Genomic DNA, 25860 nt, shown 5'->3' with positions numbered 1-25860 from the left:
GAAAACAAGTACCAAACGTTCTGGTGTATCATCGCTGATCATGCACAATAGTACAGGTTGAAACAGTTTTCAAACAATTGTCAAACCATTATAAACTCGATGCATAAACAAACCTAAAGCCACGTTTCCACTATTGCAACTGCGCAGGAATAATGAGAGGCAAACAACAGTTGCCAGTTAAAACTGCAGATTTTCTTGCGCACATCTCATTTCTATTTGCGCACATATTCATTTTGGATAAGAAAATATCACAAAGGAAGGGATGAAACTAGAATCAGGATTGAGGAAGTGAGCTGGCCGAAATATCATTTTTTTTAATTACGCGGATGTCAAGACCAGATTTCGAAATTAAATTACAATTGATTGGATCAGGAAGAATTTTTTTTTTTTTTTCGTGAAGCAGTTTCAGCAGTTACCACACAGACCATGTGTGTAAGGTTTTCAGCCACTAGTGACAGCGTTCCAAATTTAAGATTCACTTTCAAATTGTCAGGTCCTACTATTTCACGCTATAAAAATAAATTTTCCTAACGATCGTGAAGACTCTCTAAACTCAAGTAAATGTAAGATTTTAAAATTATTATTATGTTACTAACTTAATTTATTGTGAAACAACAATAAACAAAAATAAATAAGACAACAGAATAAAAGTATTTTTTCTGCAATCAAGCTCCTTTTTTCAGGAGGAGCCAAATAATTATCTGATTAACATTCTTTATGATTAATTGGATTATGGGGACAGAGTATAATACGTAACGGTAGGGACAGGAGGGCAAATAAACCAAATGGCTTTTAAGAAACCTGGAGGTTCATTACCGCCCTCACATAAGCCCGCCATCGATCTCTATCGTGTGCAAGATTAATCCAGTCTCTATCATCATATCCCACCTCCCTCAAATCCATTTTAATATTATCCTCCCATCTATGTCTCGGTCTCCCCAAAAGCCTTTTTCCCTCTACATGCATTTATAGATTCGCCCATACGTGCTACATGCCCTGCCCATCTCAAACGTCTGGATTTAATGTTCCTAATTATGTCAGGCGAAGAATACAATACGTGCAGTTCTGCGTTGTGTAACTTTCTCCATTCTCCTGTAACTTCATCCCTCTTAGCCCCAAATATTTTCATAAGACACCTTATTCTCATTTCGTTCGTTCGTTCGTTCATTCATTCATTCATTCATTTTATTCTATAGATCTTACATGAGCAATGAAGCTTTAAGATATGGAACAAATCAAAATTTTACAATATTACAATTACAATGTTTACAAATTTTTACAATATTTTATGGTTTTTAGTTTTACAATTTAATTATTTTCTACAATTTTTACAATTTTGTGCACTTTTTTTGTAATATTTTGGCGAGATGTAGTGAGATGAGGAGAGGTCCGAGGATTCGCCAAAAGATTACACGGCATTTGCCTTTTGGTTGAGGAAAACTTCGGAAAAACCCAACCAGGTAATCAAATCAAAGGGGTGAAATGAAGTGATGCAGAGGACTCGCCATAGACCATCCGGCTTCAGTCCCACGGCTGGGGAAAACCTCGGAAGAAACCATTCAATGAGAGAAACCATTCAACTCAAACACCCTTAATTTCTGTTCCTCTCTCGAAGTGAGAGTCCAAGTTTCACAACCATACAGAACAACCGGTAACATAACTATTTTTTTTAATTCTAATTTTCAGCTTTTTTGAAAGCAGTATGGATGAATAATTTCTGACATTTCCCATATTTATTCTGCGTTTAATTTCCTCTCGAGTGTAATTTATATTTGTTACTCTTGCTCCAAGATATTTGCATTTTTTCACCTTTTCGAAGGATACATTTTCAATTTTTATATTTCTATTTATTAGAATGTTCTGGTCACGAGACATAATCTTATACACGGTCTTTTCGAGATCTACTTCCAAACCTATCTCTGTACTTGCTTCAAGTGAAATTATAAATGAATGAATGAATGAATGAATGAATGAATGAATGAATGAATGAATGAATGAGTGAATGAATGAATAAGTAATTGAGTGAATAATTTAGTGAATAAGTGGATAAATAAATAAATAAATGACTAAATTCACAAGCGAATGAATAAGTGAATAAATGCATGAATAAATAAGTGAATAATTATGTGATTAAAGAAATGAATAAATAAATAAGTGATCAAATAAATACATAAGGGAATATATGTACCGTATATTAAAAATAAATACGCGAATAAATAATTGAGTGAATAACTAAATAAATAAATACGTAAATAAGTAAATAAATTAACAATGAGAGATGTGTATAGAGACAGACAGGCAGATCATTTCAAACACGTTACAAAGAACACATCACAGCCATAATCAAACAACAAAACACTTCCACATACGCAGAACACATCACAAACGCCAACCACACCTATAGCAACATAAACACACACATGGAAATTCTATATCTCCAACCGAAAAACCAGACAGAAACTAAACACACTAGAACAATAAGAAATTTACAGATACACAAAAACACACCCGCATCATATCCTCAACACATAACTGAATTTCAGAACACACACACTTCTTGACTCCACATTATACTACACAAACACACCCCCACAGGAAACGCATTCAGAAAGCGCAAAGACCACCCAGTTCTGAGGATAACTCACAGGCTGAAACTAGTCAACAAGGTAACTTAGTTATTTAACACGTGGAGGCATATATATACTTTATATTCCAAGTGATATAGTGTTAAAAGTTATGTGATGAAGATGTATAAATTAATTAATTCGGTTTTCTTCGCTCCTACGTGAAGCCTATGAAAGTGGCATTTGAAACTTTTAATTTTATAGTTGACTGTTTTTGTAAATCCCAGCTGATACATTTCTGCTTAAAAATTGATGGGCATCCCCCCTTTTCTGACGATCCTTATAATTCGGTTCTGAGGCTCGCCGAAGATCAGGATAATTCCTGTATTCTTCAGTAAACTCTACGCTTTTCCCATTAGACCAGTTCATCGCAGTCTCACATACAGATAACCTATGAAAAAATACTCTACAAACTAGTCGAATGCACCGAACCTATACAAATGTTTGGAATGAAAACAGCAGCTCCTACGGAAGATCTGAAATCAGCTGGTGAAGAAGCAGATAGTTGCCAATGTCTCCCAGTCCCAGAGCGGGAGACTCGCGCATACTTGTCCAAGGATTGGGCCACAGTCTACTACATACAGTCGCGAAGCTCAATATGTAGTAAAAATGCAAACATGGGTAGTTGCCCACCACTAGGATCGCTACTATCGCCTCATCATCGCAGATCTCTCTCCTAGTAGACGACAAAATATGTTGCACTTTCGTTGTGTTCTTTTGGAAAAATTAACACCTTCCTTCCATTATTGAAATATTAAATGCATCAAGTTAATTTATTATTTTAATGAAGTATATTAAATTCCACCATAAACTCGAAGATACCTGCAAGAAATAAGTTAATATTATTTTTGTTTGTGCAAAACGAACTGAAATTTACTATAATCGCTTCACTCATTCAAGATTATAGCGATAATTAACTATGAAACCAATAAATATTAATTTGCATTTTCCTTTACAACAATAATAATGGAAATATGAATTAATGGAGTAACTTACGTGTACCGCTACTTGTAGTGTAGGCTTACGTAGTTAACAAAGTGGGATGAGGTTAAGCAATAATAATCACACCAGAATTGGAAATAAAACGTGATCAATACATTTTATTGTAACAGACTTTTTCTACGTCTCTAGTAAAGTAACAAATAAAAATAACAACAACATTAACAGCTATAATTAAAAACATATCCTTTGAAAAAAAAGTAGGCCTAAGCAATAATAATCCCACCAGAATTGAAAATAAAACGTGATCAATAAATTTCATTAAAACAAACTTAATTTTTCTACGTCTCTAGTAAAATATTATTATTCCAATTATTGTATTTTAGCCATTAACATATTCATTACAACCAATAACGAACATTTCACAAGCATCAATGTGAAATACGCAACGAGCTAGCACTCGATGGAAATACGACACAGTCCAAAGTCGACCGTGGACAGTCTATTGTTTCTAGTTGCTAACCGCTTGGAGCGCTTTATCACGAGATTTGCAAAAAATCACCTCAAGCTTCGCGACTGTATATAGTAGACTGTGGATTGGGCGCAGACAGTTTATTCCTGCATCTCGCCTTGCGCATATCTGCCTAACTGGCAACTGTTGTTTGCCTCTCGTTATTCCTGCGCAGTTGCAAAAGTGGAAACGACGTTTTAAGTGGAAACTCTTGTTTGCCTCTCATTATTCCTGCGCAGTTGAAATAGTGGAAACACGGCTTAATGCTAATGAAATGAGTCCAGGGTCCAGCGGCGAAAGTTACCCGGGAAAAACTTGAACTGATAACTTATCCCAACCAGATATTAACCCGGGTCCGCTCGTTCTACGGTCAGACATTCTAACAGTTTGTCCACAGCGGTGAACGGAAGGAATTAATCAATTCATATCATCCTAACTCACTTCCTGGCTCCCTATTTCCATTTTATACTATTAATTTCAATGTCACTCTTCACTCAATTCTTAGCAATTAATCGTCCCTTAAAATTCACTAGTCTAGGCTAGTTTGAAGCCATTAAGTTCGGATATACGGGAAGTAGCTGTAATTTCTAAACCATCGATGCTAAATTACATATAATCAGAACCCAATTGTTATAAATTAATTTCTTCAAAGCACAACTGCAGTAAATCTGCCTAGCAGAAATTATTACCTAGCATTCGCAGCAATTACAGTGCATCTCCCACCGGTTAAGGTCATCACTATGGCGACGGTAGCTACACATGCTATACAGCAGTATGCTGTTTCTCTATCTAAAAAGTCAATAGGGGTTATTTCAGGGTGTGGGTTGTACAAATAAAAATAATGCACGAGTTGTAATTAAAATGTAATAAATGGCAAAGATCGAAATCCCTGTGGATTTAAAACTGCACACAGTTAATTAAACAGCGTAGCCTATATCATAATTAATAGAATAATAGAATTAATCAGACATCCATTTGAAGTTGTGATAAATAAATTTTGATTAGTTTAACTTAGTTTTCTGAAGCGCTAGGATGATTATAAGATTGAGACTGCACATACGTTACGCACCCACATTCGTTCTGAATGTAATTATCAGAATAAGTATTCACAGGTTTATTCAAAACATGTTAAAATACTTTTAAAATCTAGGAGCGTTAATAAAAAAAAATGTTTTATTAATTGAGAATACTTCTCAATTTTGAGTTTTTCTCATCAACGAAACATTAGACTGACGTAAAAGTTCGTAAAGTTTTTTATCCTGTGATAGAAGTTTTTATCTAAGATGGATATAAGAGGGAAATCAAGCAGTATTATATTCTCCTACATTATCTATGACTCTCTGCCAATGCTGCGATAGTATTTCGAATCCGCGTCTGAGGAAATCTTCTAGTTTGCAGTTAAAGAAGTCGCCTAGCCAAGTTTGTAAAGGTTCTTCGTTATCAAAGGAGTTCCCTTGAAGATTGGACAGAGAACGGAAAAGGTGGAAACATGAAGACGCAAGATCGGGAGAATATGGCAGATGTGGAATCGCCTCCCAACCAAAGTACTAGATAGTTGCTTTCGTCATATCATAGGAGTGCATTAGTTTTGCAGCAGCACTTGATGCAGTCTTCCCGGCCATTTTTCTTCAATTGTGGCCGGAAGATTAATTAATTATTGGGTTTCTATGACGTTTTATCAACAGCTATGGTTATCCAGCGTGTGAGTGAGACGAATTTGATAGTGCTAGCGTAATGAGTTCAGTGTTCAGCGCCGAAAGTTATCCAGAATTTACTCTAAATAGGTTGAGGGAAAATCCCGAAAAAAAACCTCAACTAGGTAACTAGTCCCAAACAAGATTTGAACCCGAGGCAGCTCGTTTCACGGTCAGACATACTAACCGTTACTCCTCAGCAGTGAACTAGCCGCAAGACGTCAGAGTTATTGGCAATGAATGTCAGTAGTTACGTTGACATTGCCGGAAGCAATTTTATTCTATCTCGCGACGCCTTTTTTTCCACCAGACTTATGTATAACGCCATATTCTGTAAATGGACACCAACTTTTGTACGAGAAGTTGTCTGTTGAAACAAGAGAATCATTTGGAGCAGGTTCACATAATTATTTACAAAATAAGCTTTTAAATATTAATATTTTGTTGTATATTTAATATGCTACCAAATAAAATAAATAAATAAATAAATAAATAAATAAATATTCATATAATTAAACATATTTCCCATCATCATCCTTACCTAAATTCAACAACTAGGTACCTCAAATTTTTATACTAAAGATAATAAAAAAATTAGCTATAATTCTTACACTAACAGGGTTCAACACTATTTACAATACAACACAAGCAATTTTTCTGTATTTTCTAGCAAAGTATTTCACTTTCTTTCAGTTGATGTTTTGCATCATGAAAAACACATGAAGTTGCAAAAAGAGGAGAAATTAAGTAGCCAATATTGAGTTACACCTCTATAATAGATATGGAAACACTAAAGAACTTTTACTGGATTCGAGAAAATGAGGAAGTATGGAATAGAAACGACTTATTATTATTATTATTATTACTATTATTATTATTATCATCATTATTATTATCATTATTTTTATTTTTTATTTTTTATTTTTTTTTTGCATTCTCAAATTCATTCACGCTACAAGTTCAATGACTCTAAAAGGGAATTTTGAGATTTCACTTGTCCATGGCAATCAGTGAAATTAATGAAATGGGTTTTCCTGGAAAACATCTCTGTTGTCTCCTTACAATATCTGGAAAGCTCAGTTCAGTAGTAGTTATAGAAATATTAACAGGCGGGGTAATGCCTGAAAAATATGGAAATTTCATTGAAATATCGAGAAAAAAATATATTGCTCGCGTTAATTACATTGTGCATTGTGAAAATCATGGTTCCAGGAATGCTTTTAAATATGAGCATTCATATTTTGCCTGTCACTACCTATAACAATGAATACTAAATTCGGATTAAAACAATTAAAAAACGTATATTACCTTTTTCAGGGGAAAAAATGAGCCGGTGCTAGAAATGACTCACGCGGAGTATACCAAACATACGCGGATATATCACTACAAACATTTTCAAATTGGAATTGAAAACAAATTAGGTCGAATTCCCTAAAGAACGAAATTGTGTTTCCTCATGGACCCCAGAAAGAAACAAAACGTTTCCTCGTTGGGCCATCAGTGCACATACCCAGAGGAATTCTCATCTTTCACGGACACGAACTCAGAAGTTCACTGGAAGAAAGGAAACTTGGTTTTCGGTTTGTGTTATAAAGCTAGAAGGGAGGGGGAGTGAGTGTAGAAAGGTGACTGAGCAAACATGCAGGAAAAACTTTTAATGCACTTACTTGCTGTGCTTCTATTAAAGAGACACTGGCTTACTCCGAAAAGCCTTTGCCTCCCTCACCTATTGGCTGTGTTCTTCCCCCACTCCACTTCCATTCGTGTACGTAATGAGAAAAAACAGCAAAAGGTACAATAACAAAAAGCAGTCACTTCCCTTCTGGAGGATACCCTGGAGAGATAGCGGTCGCGTCTGGAGCCAAAGTAATATTATTTTTCCACAGTACCAGCAGAAAATAGAGCATCAACCAATCTTGTGACGTAGGCCTATTAAAGTGAATTCATTTTCAGCCCTAAGTTTCTCCTTTCACTCAATTACCAATAAAATTATTGCGTAACTAAAATAAGTTGAAATTATAAATTTTCTTTCAAGAGAAATAGTATCTGAAATTTTTGCAGGTCGATATATGAAGGGTTCAGAGCCATAGTGGGCCAAGCGCCATTTAATAAAGACTGAGAAAGCAAGGATTAAAGTTAAGTGAATACCATAGTTTTATGAAGACTGATATATAATTTAGTTTTAATGTTCTTACTTTATATTATTAGCTATATTTTTAATTAAATTATGATAATCACTTAATTTTAACCCTTGTTTTCTCCGTTTTTATATATGGCGCTTGGCCCACTATGGCTCTGAACCCTTCATATGATTTTTTGGAAATTTTTTATTTCTTGCATGAGGAAGACATACTATAATTTAACGTAGCCACACACACATTTCAATTTTATTAGCGAGATATTTCTCGCCAAACCTGAAATTTGGAGGTAGAAAATAAAACCTATATTAGTGGTGTGTGTGTGTGTGTGTTTGTTCCCCCATCAGTCCGTAGTTCAAACCTCCTGAGAATTTTGTGCGTAATGCACCTACTCGAACGGCTTACATTACAAATCTACAAGGACAGGGTCCCGACCTGATCCGTGGACAGGGATCGGACAGAAGTCCTTAAGGACTTTTAGGGCTCGGAAAATTACAAGCAGTAAACATTTTTACGAGATTTTTCTCGGGCCGCGATAGTGTTTCTTATTTTCAATAAAAATGTATTAAGAATATTTTTTAAGACGAAAAATAATACAAATCTGCAGGTGTGTATGCTGCGTAATTTACGTATAACTAAGTGTTTTTTTTTTAGTTTTCTTCTTATTCTCGTTATATTAGTCTTATTCTCCATGTATACCCTTTGTTCTCCTTGTCCGTTTCCTTGTTTTCACCGCCTTCCCTTTGGTTTGCTTGCATTTTCTTTGTTCTTGTATTATTTAAATTGTTATTCTTGTATTTCCCTTGTTATCCTTGTATTCACCTTGTTTTTCTTTTATTCCACCTATCATTCTTGTCTTTCACTTGTCCTTGCATTTTTCTTTCTTTTTTAACAAAGTATATGACCAGGTGAACAAATTTTCCGTGTTTGTATACAGTAGCCTACTCTGCAGATGTTTTCGCAAACTTTAGCAATTTAACAGTATTCTTTAAGTAAAAAATTTTTTATTTATGTTGAAGATCAGACTGAGGCAGTGATTAAAAAGTCTTCATTATGTGTAAGCCGAGTTAAAGATGATACTGGATACATTACTGACTCCACTGACGAAGAATTGTGACTGGCTTCAGAGATTACTTCCCTGCACGAAATTCTTAAAACTTACTATTAAGGAGTTACGTAAAAAAATTTGTAATATCTAGTACTCTTCTTTCCACAAATTTTTGTGAACAAATATATTTTTTGTTTATTTTTTGTTGACCTATATGAAGAAGAAGTATAAAAATCGACTGGATGCTGACCCAAATTTGAGACAAAAGTAGGACAACAATGATAAGGATGTTGAAGATATGAAATGGAAAAAAGAGGCATGATTTGTCTCATCACATTTAGATTTAGTAAATACTCTGCATGTTACATTCAGTTCATGTATCCTAATAGAAGTCAATAAAATTAAATTTATTGTTCTTCCTAAATCTATCTCTCATATTCTCCAACTAAAATGTTTCGCATAAGTAACTACCATATAGATATAAAAACATTGCAGAGTAAGTCCTCCGACAATTTTTTGGAAACCATTGCCTTAGGAAAGTCCAGGATAAAAGAGAGAGTTTGGAATAGAGCGGCTTACATCAGCTGCTTGTCTATGCGGATGACGTGAATATGTTAGGAGAAAATCCACAAAAGATTAGGGAAAATAGGAGAATTTCATTTGAAGCAAGTAAAGAGACAGATTTAAAAGTAAATTCCGAAAGGACAAAATATATGATTATGTTTCGTGACCAGAACATAGTACGAAATGGAAATTTATATTTTGAAGAGGTGTAAAAGTTCAAATTTCTTGGAACAACAGTAACAAATATAAATGACACTCGGGAGGAAATTACATGCAGAATAAATATGGGAGAAGCCTCTTATCATTCGGTTGAGAAGCTTTTGCCATCTAGTTTGCTCTAAAAAACAAACTGAAAGTTAGAATTTTTAAAAACAATTATACTACCGGTTGTTCTGTACGGTTGTGAACCTTAGACTCACACTATGAAAGAGGAACAGAGGCTAAGGATGTTCGAGAATAAGGTGCTTTGGAAAATATTTGGGGCTGAGAAGGATGAAATTACAGAACGTAGAACTGCACGCATTGTATTCTTCACCTCACATAATTATAAATGTTAAATCCAGACGTTTGAGATGAGCAGGGCATGTAGCACGTATGGGGGAATCCAGAAATGCCGGAGAGAAAAAGACCTTTGGGGAGGCCGAGACGTAGATGGGAGGATAATATAAAAATAGATTTGAGGGAGGTGGGATATGATGGTAGAGACTGGATTAATCTAGCTGAGAATAGGGACCAATGGCGGGCTTATGTGAGGGCTTCAATGAACCTCCGGGTTCCTTGAAAGCCATCTGTAAGTATTACCTTAAAAAAGATCTTGCCCGCAATACAGTAATTCGAGAAGGTATAAATATATAAGATTAAAAATAAAATAACTGATATTAAAATCTAACTGACTACAACATAATATTAGGCTAATGGATACAACACGGCTTACAAAATAAATATTTCAATATAAACCAGTTCGTTCTATATCCAGGCGGGAGGACACCCTTTGAGTCGGCGCAGGTATGTAGCCTATTCTTCTGGCAGAAGATGAAGAAAATTTGTACAATATTTTGTTTCCATTCCAGTGTTTATCTCGAGAGTTATAAACACAACATAACACAACACTGCATCGCTTGAAGCAAGGCGAGAGCGTGTAGTGGCTTGGAAGACTATAGCTTAGTTAGCTCTCCATTACCACTTTCCTGCTTGAACTGTCAGCGCATAGAATAATTGGGCACTCTATGATGCATCTAGGCGTCGACTCCGGTTAATGGATGCGCTCTAGCGCACTGTGAAGCCAGGCGTTGGTTACGTCAGTCAGACTGAAGCCTCTTCGCTCTATTGCCCTGATTTTCTCTGGCTCAGGAGATAACAATGACACAAAGGTTTGCAACGAAATTTTGAACCGCTATCATATCAATCCACACAAACAACCTCAAGAACGGAACCCATAATGTATGTTAGTTCATTTATTTAGCCACTATAGATTCTTGGATGAGACTGCTATTAGATATTTGAACCGAATGAATTGCATTCCTGTCTATGATGTTGCAGCCCTTGCTGATTTCCTGATCCACTCAAGACCTACTGTAGTCGGACAGGGACAGAGATTCGAACACAGCCATTGATTAATCTGCAGCAGCAGTAAATAATCCGATGGTGTTAGGATAAAGGAGGTTAAGTCACTTTTTGTGCAAATGGAATTTTGTTGAACAAAGGTTAAATTCTACAAGTATGTGTGCAAAGAAACAAAACAATGCTTGCATTTGATGTGGTTTACTCGTGAAGAGAATTATGTCCAATAAGGATACGAAGTTTAATTTTCATTTATATATTAAAGAGAAACGAACAGAAGCATTTGAAATGTGGATATGGAGAAGAATGGAGCATGTGAAATAAAGAGACAGAATAAGAAATGAAGCTGTGTTGGAAAGAGTAGGTGAAGAAAGAATGATGCTGACACTGATCAGGAAGAGAAAAAGAATTGGTTGGGTCACTGGCTGAGAAGAAACTGCATACTGAAGGATGCACTGGAAGGAATGGTGAACGAGAGAAGAGTTCGGGACAGAAGAAGATGTCAGATGATACACGACATTAAGATATATGGATAATATACGGAGACTAAGAGGAAGGCAGAAAATAGAAAAGAGTGGAGAATTCTGGGTTTGCAGTGAAAGACCTGCTCTTGGGGAGAACACTTACGTACGTACGTATGTATGTATGTATGTATGTATGTATGTATGTATGTATGTATGTATGTATGTATGTATGTATGTATGTATGTATGTCAAAACTCACTTTTACGACTTACCCACTTTTACCCAAACACCATCGCCTGTCTTCCAAGTTTTTCAAATTCTTTTAACACTTTACTTCTAATTTAAATATTTAGATACAGTAATTACGGATGAAACTGTAATGGATAAATAAATGTAGCGGTCTGAAGATGATATTCTTAACGTCTGGTTTTCTCTCAACTCTCTGCCAGACATTTCAATTACACAACTTTACTATTACTGTATTATTAATATTGCTATGTCCATTAATTTAACTAATATAAACAGAATCTACGATTTCCATTCAACTCTAACTGGGAATAAACACGAAGTTATAGGAATGCGCTAACATTAGTATGCAAACGCTGAAATGATGTAAATGAATCCTCTCATTAAAACAAAACTACGATATATCGTCGGATTACAAGCGAAACGCATGAAGTCAAAAATATTACCTCTGACAAAAAGGCTTTTTGAAAGCTCTCAACAAAACTGAATCCTCTAAATTTTATTTTCAGTAAATTGGTTTTCTTTACGTATATTTAATTTTCGAATTCTAAGTTTATAAACATACATTGTGTACATTATATGCGCCTTTTTCTCTGCAGTATTATTTTTTAATCAATGTGTTTTGCTCCTAAACCGACGATATATTCTGATGAAAGCTCAAAGGAAAAAATAATATCTTGTAATATTTTCATTATCACAACACCAGCTATTGCACCATGTCCGGCTAACTGAACTTCGAGAAGTGACAACTTTACATCTGTTATTATACATCCATAGCAAACTTATATCTAATATTAATATCATAGTACTCCAATTTGACTGTTAACGCCAGAAAACTTCATAACATAATTCACCACAAGCACAGATATCTAATTGTTATTATATGTTTTATCAGATCATGTTAACAAAGTGAATGACGATACTGACATTCGTCTTATATGAATTTTATCAGGTGTTATCTGCTAATGTTTAATGCTCATGTTTTATAGATCTGTTTTAATCTGTTCCATTCATCCAGTGTTAGTGTTTTAACATATCATGAAGTGACATTGTACACTCAACAGTTCGCCGTAAAAATAGTGTAATTATGTTTTCGTTGTTTGTTAGTCATGTATTGCATTCATCCAATGTGGCATAATATTAAGCATGTATATAGACAACTTTTTTTAAGATCGGAAGATGGCATAAATATGCCGAAAACGTTCATCAAATAAAATATAATACATTAATACTACATTATAAGATAAGCAATAGACGGCCCCATTTATCCCAAACCTATTCCAAACTTATCTTGTAATATGCCTAACACAAACATTATTTTATAGAAATGAATCACCATTTAAGTGAAAAGTATTAAATCTCAAATCAAAAGTTATCATTACATGAAAGTGTAAGAATTACAATTACAATTCCACTCTTATAACTACAACTAATGCTAATCATTCCATACTACAATATGAACGTGAGATTAAATATCAGAAACAATTATCTCGAAACTGTAAACTTCAGCTACTATATGATTAATTAATTAACAAAGTTACAAGTTTAAAGTTCGCTTTAATTGTGATCACGTTAAGATAGCAATAGAATAAATAATCCAATCTCTCAAACCAAAGCACCGCAAGTATTAGACTAACCTCCTCTTCACTAAGTTTTAAATTACATAATAATTCAATACAACTTTCTAACATAATTTCATAAATGAAGTAATTATAAACCAACAACTTATTACGAAATGTAATGAACGTCAAATTCATTTCCTCATTACGAAATAATATTAATTATTAATCTACGTATGATACAATGTATCTTGGTATAATAGACTATTATGCAAAAGAAAGTAAATTCAATAATCTGTGTAAATTTGCGCCCTACAAAATTTACAAAGCTACAGAATCCAATGTAAATTAACGCAAGCCAATAGAGGATATTTTAGGCTTGCAAGTAATGCGATTCCCGATACATTATTCTCCAGACAAAGTCTGAAATACATCAAACTCTTCTGAGACATGTTGTGATCTGTGAAAGCTGGGCTCTAACAAAAATGCATGCAAGAAAATAAACTCAGGTATACTTCAAAGGAAAATATGTGTAAATAGTAACTAGCGAATTAGATACAATGGCGAACTATGTGAGTCTTATGGCGACACTGGTACTATTATAGTAATTAAAACAGAGGCGGGCAAAATGTAAGGAGCAATTGATGCAGCCTGCATGACAACAAAATGACAAGGTGGGGAGAACAAGAAATACAGCACTGATATCTACGGTTGGTTTCGCTTTTCGCTTAGGAGAGGGGGTAGCCTAACTTCACGGCAATCAAAGAGTTTGTTTTGCGTTGCATCATCCATTTTCCCGCCTATGAATTCAAACATCAAGAGTTAGGTGGCTGGGACACCTATATAGAAAAAGGGAGAAAGTTCCATAGCATAAAGTGTCATTGGAAAAAATGAATGGTAAGAGAAAAGTTGCACGTCCTAACAGCAGATGACTAGCCATAACTGAACGAGATTTGAAAGAAGTGAGGGGTATAGTGGTAGAAGAGGAAGGTGGAAGATGGGAACGAGTTGAAGGCAAATTGTAGAGACGGTCTAGGCCTGGAATAGTCATGATGATGATGATGATGATGATGATGATGATGATGATGACGATGACGACGACGACGACACGACTTCACCCATAATTTTTTTTTCATTGCATGAAATAAGGATGAAAACTATTTTTTTTTATTTATTTTCAAGCATATATAATATCCCTCTCAAACTACATGTCGTCATTGCGGCAGCGAGATAGAAATTCTCCCACATGTCCTCGGTTCTTGCCCGAATGGCGAGGCATTGCACAATACCAGGCACCACAAATAACAAGCGCCATTGCTCAAGCACGGCTTAATACTGAGTTTACTATTTTCGAAGAGGTTCATAGTATATCAACCACCGACTGCACTCGTAGGATCGAATTACAAGACAATCTGAGAAGTTTTATAACTCATCCTGCAGTTCCTTTAGAAATTTTCAAGAGCTAGCCGCAAGATGTCCATAAGGAAAAACAATTAATGTAAGAACCAACAATCAACGAATTATCAACTATAACAGACAGAAGAATAGGTTTGATGGGTGGAGCAAGAGGATCCATCCCGAAAAAAAAAATTATTGATATTTGTAAGACTTTTCATTTGTCACCATCTATAATTTATTACCAATATTTACTTACTTGCATTGTAAGGTTCGATTACATTGTTAAGAAATCACTTCAGATAAGACTTTGCACTGTAATTTCTTTTTCTCTTTCTTGCATTGGTTTACTATACATAACAAATTACCCATGTAATATGCGCTATTCAAAATTTTGTTTTGTAAAAGATATGCTTTGTCTTCTAGGTAATTCCTGTTTTGGGAAAGTATTTATTAAAATAAAGGACCATAACCGTTTCAGTATTACTCCTTGGAACTTAAACAATAAACAACACTAATTATATCCCATTAAATACCTGGGAAGTTCGCATATATTTTCAGTATGTTTTTGTGAAAGCTTCCTTTTTTTTTTACTAAAAGAAATATGGCAACCCTATCTTCTACAGTTACATTCGTATATTATGAATTATGACGTAAATGTCAATGATATAAAGATTACATTTTTTGATATGACGGAAATTGGTTCTGATATTGGTGCCTATTCCAAAGTTTTCTTAACAAAGGTATTATCTTTCCAACTTCATAAGATTCTCCTCTGATAATACAAAAGTCATAGCAGAAGCAAATCATTCTCTTTTCTCCGTGACATCGCGTGTATAAAATGTTCCTGGCTTATGATTAATTTTCTTACGTCGAAAGCTCACCTAAAACTTCCTCGGTTTCATGAAGAGTTGCTTCAAAAGTTATTTTTTTAATTTCGGCCATAGTAATTCCAGACCAAAAAAAAAAACAGAGAATTTCAGGAATTCTTTCATGTGGAAGAACACAAAGTCCTTTCTCCCGTACCACTTGTTGCCTGTCTCCCAGAACTTGCATCGATCGAGTTCAAGAGCAATATTCAGGTCCACAATTTTACTTGAGGAAGGCAATCTCCCGCGATCTATAAAAAACAGAGGAAGAAATGCTCTATACCACTGAAAACTCCTTGAAATATACTGGTTGGAAGTGATATACTATGTAGATTAAAGGGGGTAATTAGAATACATTAAAATAAACAAAAAACTTATTACAATGTGTGTTTTGTAATTAAGTACAAGTTTAATAAGATGATTTGGCTCAAAGTCTGCGTAGTTTGGTGTCAAAGCACTGTCGGGTCACTTACACAACAAACTCAGATCTGAATGGCAGAGTTCCGTCCCTTAGTCACTTGAGTAGGGTTGCCAAACTTCCCAATGGCAGAAAGTGAAGATACGTGTTAATCTTTATTTTATTTTATTTTCAATTGTATTTAAAAATGAAAATTGTTTCTCTTTCTGAGGAAAATATTAATTTCGGATTAATATGATACTAGAATTATTTGTAGTATTCTAACCAAGGAATAAGTTGTCACAATCTGCAAATTTATATTACTGTCTTACTTCATATGCCTACACCAGAGCAACATTGAGTTAAGTGACTACAAATTCGGTATATTTTTTAGGCTATGAACATGTCATTTTGTACATGCTTAAAATAGCAACTGTCAACTGCAGTCATGAAAATATACAACCCAGTTGCTATCAACACAGTTGATCAACTGAAATCGCAGTAGAATTGACACGGAAAGAGTGTGAATGTTTGCATCTGCCTCGCACTGCTATGTTAATAGCAACTGTAATTGCGTTGAAGTACAGTTCTTATTTATTTATTTATTTATTTATTTATTTATTTATTTATTTATTTATTCTGACAGGATTATGCCATAAGGCCTTCTCTTCCATCCTACCAGATAGCACGTATAAATAAAAAAAAATACAAACACTGATGAAAATAATACAAATAAAATTAAAGCCCTATAGAGTGTCAACAGGTCAAAAGAACACTATAGAGCTCTCATCGAGCTAATACAAGAAAAAAAGAAAACGATAGCAATGATCATAGTGATAACTGATATTATTATTATTATTATTATTATTATTATTATTATTATTATTATTATTATTATTATTAAATACATTACATACTAATTGTAAATTTTACAACAGCATGTCCACACTTGTGGAGTAACGGTCAGCGCGTCTGGCCGCGAAACCAGGTGGCCCGCGTTCGAATCCCGAACGGGACAAGTTACCTGGTTGAGGTTTTTTCCGGGGTTTTCCCTCAACCCAATGCTGGGTAACTTTCGGTGCTGGACCCCGGACTCATTTCACCGGCATTACCACCTTCATTTCATTCAGACGCTAAATAACCTAGATGTTGATACAGCGTCGTAAAATAACTCAATAAAATAAAAAAATAAATACAACAGCATAGTTACAATATTTGTTATATGTCGTGGGTTAAGCCGAAGTTGCGCAACCTGACAGGTTTTCAACAAGCAATTCCATGAACTAGAATGTGACTTTTAAATTTAAATTTGAATTTTTATATTGTCCGACAGTCTCTGACATGGTGAGGGAGAGAATTCCAGAGCCGTGGAATCGATATGCTGAAAGATGATGAGTAGAAGGATGTTCTGTGCAGAGGAATAAAGAGAAGGTACATGTTTCTGGTTCGAGGTAGTGAAAGGTAAACAAAACGAGATGCTAGGTAAGAGGGTATGGAGGTGTGGATGATTTTAAATAGTAATAAGAGGATGTTGAAGAATCTTCTTTCTTTAAGTGGATTCCAAGCTAACAATTATAGTGAGGGTGTTACATGATCGAATTTTTTAATGTTACAAACGAAACGAACGCAAATATTGTGAACACGCTGTAGTCTATGGGCAAGATCAGTATTTAGATTCGTGAATAGAGATTCGCAATAATCGAAGTGGGGCATCACTAAAGTTTGGATCAGGTTCTTTTTAAGGCTGAGAGGTAAAACGTTGGTTACATGTCTGAGGGAATGAATTATGGAAAAAGTTTTCTTACATATGTAGGTCATTTTACTTTGAAAATTTAAATTTGAATCTAAATATGTAGCGACTGATGATTGCTCCAATGGGAAACATTCCTAGAGCAGACATTGATGACAAGGTTGTTTGTTACCATCATTACTATTGATAACAAGGTAATTTTGAAAAATAAATAGAATTAGAAAATTTCTACTATAATGACAGGTATAAAAGCTAAAACGTGAACAATATACACTATTGCTATTGACGTGTGATGTCTGTACTCAACATACACGGAGAGAAAAATTTTATTGTAAAGCTTTGACGTGAAAGGTTTTTGTGTAAGTTACTCACGTTACCTTGGAAACAAAAGACCATTGTCGCTTTCTTACATAATTAATGCCCTACTATATTTCAGTAAAATTAGCACTAAAAGGAACAATGCCTGTATTGGTATGGTGTTTGCTAGAGATGTTAACAATTTATTCTCTTGCTTGTAGGAATAATGTCACCCACTTCATGTATCATAGACAAATTTTATTCCTACAGGTATTAATCATGTAGACAATGAACAATTTTCTATAGTATTAATAATAATAATGATAATAATAATAATAATAATAATAATAATAATAATAATAATAAAGCAGCCTTTAAATTAAAGGTTGCCCAATAGATCATAATATACTGTAATTAATAAACACATAATTTGAAATAAATATTAGATATATACATTTTGTTTAAATCTGAATTAGTTTAACGTAAAGATGAAGCTTTTTTAAAATGTTGACATTTCATTGAAAATTATAATTTTACGACATATAACACGTGAGTATTATCCATATAAATTATTACTTAATACATTAACAGAAAACTTAACAATGGTTATTGTTCTTATAATTACAATTTATTATTACAATAAGAAAACCACAAAAATACATATTAAATTAAATATGTTATATATTATATTCTTAAGAACTGTATTTAGAATGCCTTTCTTTTTTGCACTACAAAATTTTGATTTTGTTTTTTTCTTGAAACTTATACTTACTTTTGAAATAATCTATATTAGTAGGTTCATAAGTTTCTTTTTTCTCTTCATTCACTTCAGATTGTTCAGATCCAGTTTCACTGCGTCCAATAGAATATATTATATGACGGTCAATGGATGTCAACACGTTTAGAACTGCCATTCGATGCAATAGAAGAAACCTCCTGGTGAACATCAAACTATGTTGGAAGTTGCTTGGCGATTTCGGTGAGGTGGCGATTATTAAAGCAGTGCTCCATGCGGACAAGACTTCTAGACGGGTGCCAACAAATGCAATTGTGTAGACAACATACATGGATATATTGGGTAAGTACATGTGTTTCGTATATGAATATCCTATCAAATGAAGTACATTCCAGTGTTGAAGAAAGTATATAAAGTGTTTTATTACTTTAATTCAATTACTGATATGTACAGTAGTGGAAAAAAAAAACCGGACCGACCCTTGTAGCTGATTTCAGAGCCTTGTTCACTCCAGAGCACGATATACTGGTAACTAAGACTTTCGTGGTTCGAATCCTGTCTGGGAAGGAAACTTTTTTTTGTTCCTTATTCAAATTTGTTCCCAATACTTTTCGATTGCAGCGATATTTTACTACTTAATTAACTTATTATTCCCAGAACATGAATTTTACCAGCAATCGCGAATGATGAATTCAATTATTATAATCAAGCAGATTGATTACGTATGTGTAACTTTTGATTCACATTTAGTCTGATATTGCTTCAAACTGTCTGTGCATATTTTTTATCTGATTACCCACACTTTTGAATACGAACTGCAGTGATATAATAGAATTCAGTCGGCATGACTGACAGGTGGCAAGCTTACGTAGAGATTAGCGTAAAGAATTCCGACAGGCTCTTAAATTCTACCGCGCCAACCACATTATTTTCCAACGATCGAAGTTCTAAAGCCTGTATGTTGCCACTTTTCTTACTTAATTATTAGTTGCGTTCATTACGTACTAGCGTCCGCTGTCAAGTCTTAATAATAATAATCTGTGACGTCACAGCTCATAAATGACAATGACTAACAGCCAACTCTGGCCTCACGTCCACATGCCTTAGCGGAAGTATAGTGTGGGGATATCGTGTGGTCAGCGGAAGGATCGTCCCCGGATTTCGCTTCCTATTGCAGCCCTCCAAATACATCACAGTGCTTTGTAGGCACCGGTGCTATATACGGGACGAAATTTCATGAAAAAATTCTCTCCCCATGAGGGTTCGAACCAACGCTCATTCCGTAACGCGAGTCCAGACATGGCGTCTTAGATCACGGTGTTAAGATGTTGGACTATCAACTATTACTGCCGCTAATAACCATTATTTATTATTATTCATTGTTATTATACTATTGTTAGAAGTGTTTTCGCTGCTCAAATGTTTTTTAAGTTCGTAAACAATATTAGGCATTCCGAAGTCTAAAGATTTTTTTTGGTCCTACAGAATATATGTTATGGTAACAATTAATATTAGAGGAGAAAAATTCGCTCCGGCGCCGGAGATCGAAACCGGGTCCTTTGTTCTACGTACTGTACCTAGCGCTCTCACCATTGAGCTACGCCGAAGTCCAATCCACAGCATCGGATCGAACTCCCCTCCTCCAGTGTTTTTCCCTTTGTGGCCTGACTCCAAGTTGGGCATGTATGTTGACATTTTATTAAGTCAACTGCCATTATACAAGGGGCGCACTCAGTTGACTGGTGGCCGGGACTTGGTGGCTAGCAACAGTGCATATTTCTGTACAGATTACTGTGCACATTACTGTGGAATCCTGGCCACCAAGTCATTCAACTGAGTGCGCTCCTTGTATAATGGCAGTTGACTTAATAAAATGTCAACATACATGCCCAACTTTGAGTCAGGCCACAAAGGGAAAAACATTTGAGGAGGGGAGTTCGATCCGGCGCTGTGGATTGCACTTCGGCGTAGCTCAATGGTGAGAGCGCTAGGTACATAGAACCAAGGACCCGGGTTCGATCTCCGGCGCCGGAGCGAATTTTTCTCCTCTATTATTAATCATTCCGAAGTCCCTGGTCTTGCAGTAAATAAGACCACTGTTTAAAATAGCATAGGATTAATACAAGACAGGAAAGAAAGAAAGATAATCATCTCTCTTCTACTCAGATCCAACCAATGACCACAGGTCTAGTATGCGGAAATGCTGGGTTTTAGGCCTCAGCGCATTTAATTTTTGAATGTTCAACACCAGAGTTCAAAACATTAATTCATGTTATTACATAAAAATAGCTGTAATAATTAAAATAAAAGTAACTTTCAATGTGTAATTCATTAAATAAAATTAAAGCTTTCCTCGGTTCGTTAACCTTCATCGTACTTTCTGAATATTAATGAATTAGTACAATGGAAGCCATGGATAATTTTGTTCTCTCGGAATGTACATACAGCGTCAGCTTTTCGAAAATACCACACAAAGTTATGATTCGTTAAGCTTCCAAAAATCAAATTTAGTTAATGTATTTTTTTATACTTCTTCTGGGATACATTTTCGCATCACTAATGTACGACGCGTAATATCTGTATAGTAAATGCAACTAACTTTACCATTAACATTGTGGGGTTGTCATTAGAATGAAATTAATTTTATTTAATTTACAGCTGTAATATTCGAGTTACAGTACGCAGTCAAATTTATGATACAAATTCTGACAGACACACATACACAAACGCAAACAAAGTTCGTGTATAGTTTCCTTATATGAAATGCTAAATTGGAATTTCGTTCTATTCCACCTTATTCACAAGACATAAGTTAACTCTCATGTAAATGTGAAGTGATATGACATTTTCTTTCCACTCAAACGCGCCAAAATTAAAACCATGTAGTTTTGTTAGTAACTCCGTTGATGTAAAGTGGAAAGGAGTGGTTGGAGGCAGGAACAGACGACTGTGCATAACCTGTGTATCGGCAAGCGGAAATGCATGAAAACTTGAAACTCTGAAGTTCATGAATGGGAACTCGACGTGTCTCACACTTGTGGAAACTGCCTCGTTGTCTCGCATCAGAATCACGTTCACCGCTACCTGCGAATGTGTTTGTCTTATCAGAAAGACAACGTTCTCCAGAATCACAACGTTCGTACCGTCTATTTTTGACATCTAATTTCCTTCCCTATAGACTGATTCCTGAGTACATTATTCGCATCAAAGATTTCATTATACTATGAATCAATGAAAGCAATTCGTAAATACATGTTTCCCTTAATATTGCATCCACAATTTCATTACAATGCAATTTCATTTTTGAAATGATTTGTATATAGTTGGCCGCGATTACGCAACAGTTATCGACAATCGAAAGTTCTAACATGTAACTTTCCAAAATAATGACGGAATATATAGAACTTTCCTTAGAAAATTTGTAGACAAACAAATACCAAAAGTAAAATTTAAATGGAAAGAATTACTAATGAGAAGATTTAATTTGTTAAATTAGATAGATGGATTTATTGAGTAATATTATGCACACAGATTTTATGTTATAATTTTCTCTAAAATCCAATACACGGGTCTTCTGACCATACGTGCTTTGTACCTAAAACAAGTTCTACTTTATAGGTTTCACCCCCCTCACCTATGATTATATCCAAACACTCTCTAAAAGAACACGCATATTAAAATTAAAATGACACAACACGACACATTATATAATATAGCCTAACCTAAAACAGACATAAAAGTGTATAATTGGGTAGATACCATAATCCCTTCGTCAGTTCATGTCGCAAACTTCAACAGCTGAAGTTCTAATCTGTCGTGCCTTCAAGAGGAACAATGAAATTTTTTTGTTCGTACAAGTTATAGTTTGACAACTTCAAGTGAAACCCCGTAAAACACACCAACTTCTGGAATCTCTTTCTTTCTTTCTTTCTTTCTTTCTTTCTTTCTTTCTTTCTTTCTTTCTTCTCTCTCCCTCGCTCCTCGTTATTCAGTCACTAATCACCATGTAAATATCTGAGAGGGTGTGTGTGGGCATCACGACCAATAGAAGAACCTCTCTCCAGTATTAAAACAATAACGGATTCTTCATTTTTACCTCGACTGTCGGCTAGGAAGGTTCCATTTTGCTAGCATTGCAGGCAACTAGTCAACCTTTTAATGCTTTTGTTAGCAGGTTTGACAAACTGTCAGTGGACCTGCAAGTACATAGTGCATAGTGCTCTCTCCCTTCCCCCCGTGCTTTCTCACTTGCTTCTCCCCAAGACAGCCAGCGCTCACGCAGTAACTCGGTCAGGGTTTCAGTTCGATTTGTCAATTTATACATAGCTTCACTATGAAAAAAGAATGATGCTGAAACTGATCAGAAAGAGGAAAAGAAACTGGCTGGGTCACTGGTTGAGAAAAACTGCCTTCTGAAGGATGAACTGGAAGGAATGGTGAACGAAAGAGGAGTTCAGAGCAGAAGAAGATATCAAATAATAGTCGATTTTAAGTATATGGATCATATGAGGATACCAAGAGGAAGGCAGAAAATATGAAACTGAAGAATGTTGGATTTGCAATGAAAACCTCGCACTCACAGATTCATCTACACCTATAAGTGTGCAATGAGTATCGAAGTCGACAGATGGCTTGGATGTATTCGTAAATGTTATGCTAACAGGCGAACCATTCACCTTCAGCCCCAAAAAAGCCAGGAACCATATTCATACGAGTATCTGATAGATCATACTATCAAATACTACAAAATAAATGTTGTTTATGCAGGACAGAGCACTAGCCAATTTGTATAACAGAATCAGATGACATTAACACGGGAACTTAATCTGCAATGGATTGACAGGGGAGGTCCTGGAATATGGCCTGCTCGTTCCCCAGATCTTAACCTCTTATATTTTTTATTATGGGGACATTTAAGGCCTTAGTGTACCCAACGCCCATTGAAGACGTTCAAACGTTTCAGGAGCGTGTATTCAACGCCTGTCATGACAGCAGAGATCAACCAGGAGTTTTGAAAGGTTGTGTGGTCCCCTATGACGTCGAGCAGAAGGCTGTGTTATGATTAATGGAACTCACATCGAGCATCTGCTATGAACAAATTAAGTTCTATTATGCCCAAAGATACTAATTTCAGGACACATGAAGGGCTCAGAAAAAAAGGTGGTACAAGTGACATTTCTAAAACTTTTGGGAAAATGTGAATGTATTATAATATTAAATTAAAAAATCAGAACACATATATTCCAACTGTAAATTGTATTACCTTCGCCACAAACACACTTATATGTAAAAAATTTTAACATGTAAAATTTAAATTAAGTCTGAGTAATATTAATATGATTAATAGTATACATAAAACTGAAATGTGAGTAATTAGGAAAAAATGATACAATTGCACCAATTGTGAAAATGTTGTTTCATGTGTTCAGTATAGGCCCATCTCTGTTGTTTTTCAAAATTCTGTAGTACACTATCCGAATCACACTTTGCATTATGTCAATCATTACAAAGCATTAGTCACTATCTGTTCGAGACACACTGTCAGATTCAGTGTTATTTGAGTGCCAGACGCTCTTCATCCTCCCCTAGATCCACGTCCACAACCTCGTTCTCTACCCCTACCATTGCCTTTTACTTTTACTGATTCAGTATCATGTTTAAATGAAGTATAATGTGTGTGATATACAAAAGGAATGAAAGGCAATAGTTTCTGGAGATTTTTACACTTTGGTTCCTTGATTTTAAGAATTTCTTGTTGAAATATTTAATTTTTTCTATTAATAATAGCACTTATTACTATTACTATTATTATTATTATTATTATTATTATTACAATATTATATATCATTATTTATTTTTTTAGATGAGTGAAAAAAGGGTTTGAGTCTCGAAATAAAGTTATGTTTCCATTCTTCACAATGGCATGTTAGTAGTTCCCGTTTATTATGAGATAAACATGACATTATTAGACAGTTAAATAAGTAATAAAGAATAAAAACATCTTGCTCTTCATAATCGTTAATACATCACAATAAACCACTTTCTTCTTGTTTTCTTTAGCCATTTACACAAGGCATCTAAACATTTGCAGAATACAATGCACTTATACCACGTTTTTTTTCTGAGCATTTCACTGTTTTTCCAAAGAGTCCAAATTTTATGTCAACATATGGCAGCATCAATCGAAGATTCAACTGTCCCACTTTTTTCCTGAGCTTTTCAATTAACATAGAGTACTTACTCGTATATCGTATAAAATCAATTTTTCAGATTTTGTCATTTGTACCACCTTTTTTCTGAGACCTTCAGTCATGTTTGTTATACTTTTTTTTTAAGTTGTCTGATGAGTTTTACCAGCTCTTAAACTATTAGGGTGCTATGCATAGACATTTCGCTAGCCCGCGCTACGAGCGTGCTAAACTAGCCCCGGTCATCGTCTGATTACTTGTACAGGATTCATATCATATCATATCATATCATATCATATCATATCATATCATATATCATATCATATCATATCATATCATATATCATATATCATATCATATCATATCATATCATATCATATCATATCATATCATATCATATCATATCATATCATATCATATCATATCATATCATATCATATCATATATCATATCATATCATATATCATATCATATCATATCATATCATATCATATCATATCATATCATATCATATATCATATCATATCATATATCATATCATATCATATATCATATCATATCATATATCATATCATATCATATATCATATCATATCATATATCATATCATATCATATATCATATCATATCATATATCATATCATATCATATATCATATCATATCATATATCATATCATATCATATATCATATCATATCATATCATATCATATCATATCATATCATATCATATCATATCATATCATATCATATCATATCATATCATATCATATCATATCATATCATATCATATCATATCATATCATATCATATCATATCATATCATATCATATCATATCATATCATATCATATCATATCATATCATATCATATCATATCATAT

General features: G+C 34.5%; 1 protein-coding gene and 1 long non-coding RNA gene across 5 annotated transcripts in view; one reads left to right on the top strand and one right to left on the bottom strand.

Annotated features, from left to right (window-relative positions):
* The window catches only part of LOC138697839 (atrial natriuretic peptide receptor 1-like), a 2249689-nt gene that overhangs the window by 946469 nt on the left and 1277360 nt on the right, over positions 1 to 25860 (bottom strand). The window lies entirely within an intron of this gene.
* LOC138697842 (uncharacterized) overlaps positions 1 to 25860 on the top strand; it is a 434418-nt gene that overhangs the window by 214256 nt on the left and 194302 nt on the right. For both annotated transcript variants that reach the window (XR_011331625.1, XR_011331624.1), the window contains one exon: positions 18888 to 19133. This is a non-coding gene — a long non-coding RNA (uncharacterized lncRNA). The remainder of the gene's footprint in view (positions 1 to 18887; positions 19134 to 25860) is intronic.

This window comes from Periplaneta americana, chromosome 4 (genome assembly GCF_040183065.1).
Source record: "Periplaneta americana isolate PAMFEO1 chromosome 4, P.americana_PAMFEO1_priV1, whole genome shotgun sequence".
In the NCBI taxonomy this organism is placed as follows: domain Eukaryota; kingdom Metazoa; phylum Arthropoda; class Insecta; order Blattodea; family Blattidae; genus Periplaneta; species Periplaneta americana.
Note: the sequence above shows the minus strand (reverse complement) of the source record. Positions and strands in the feature narration are given on the sequence as shown.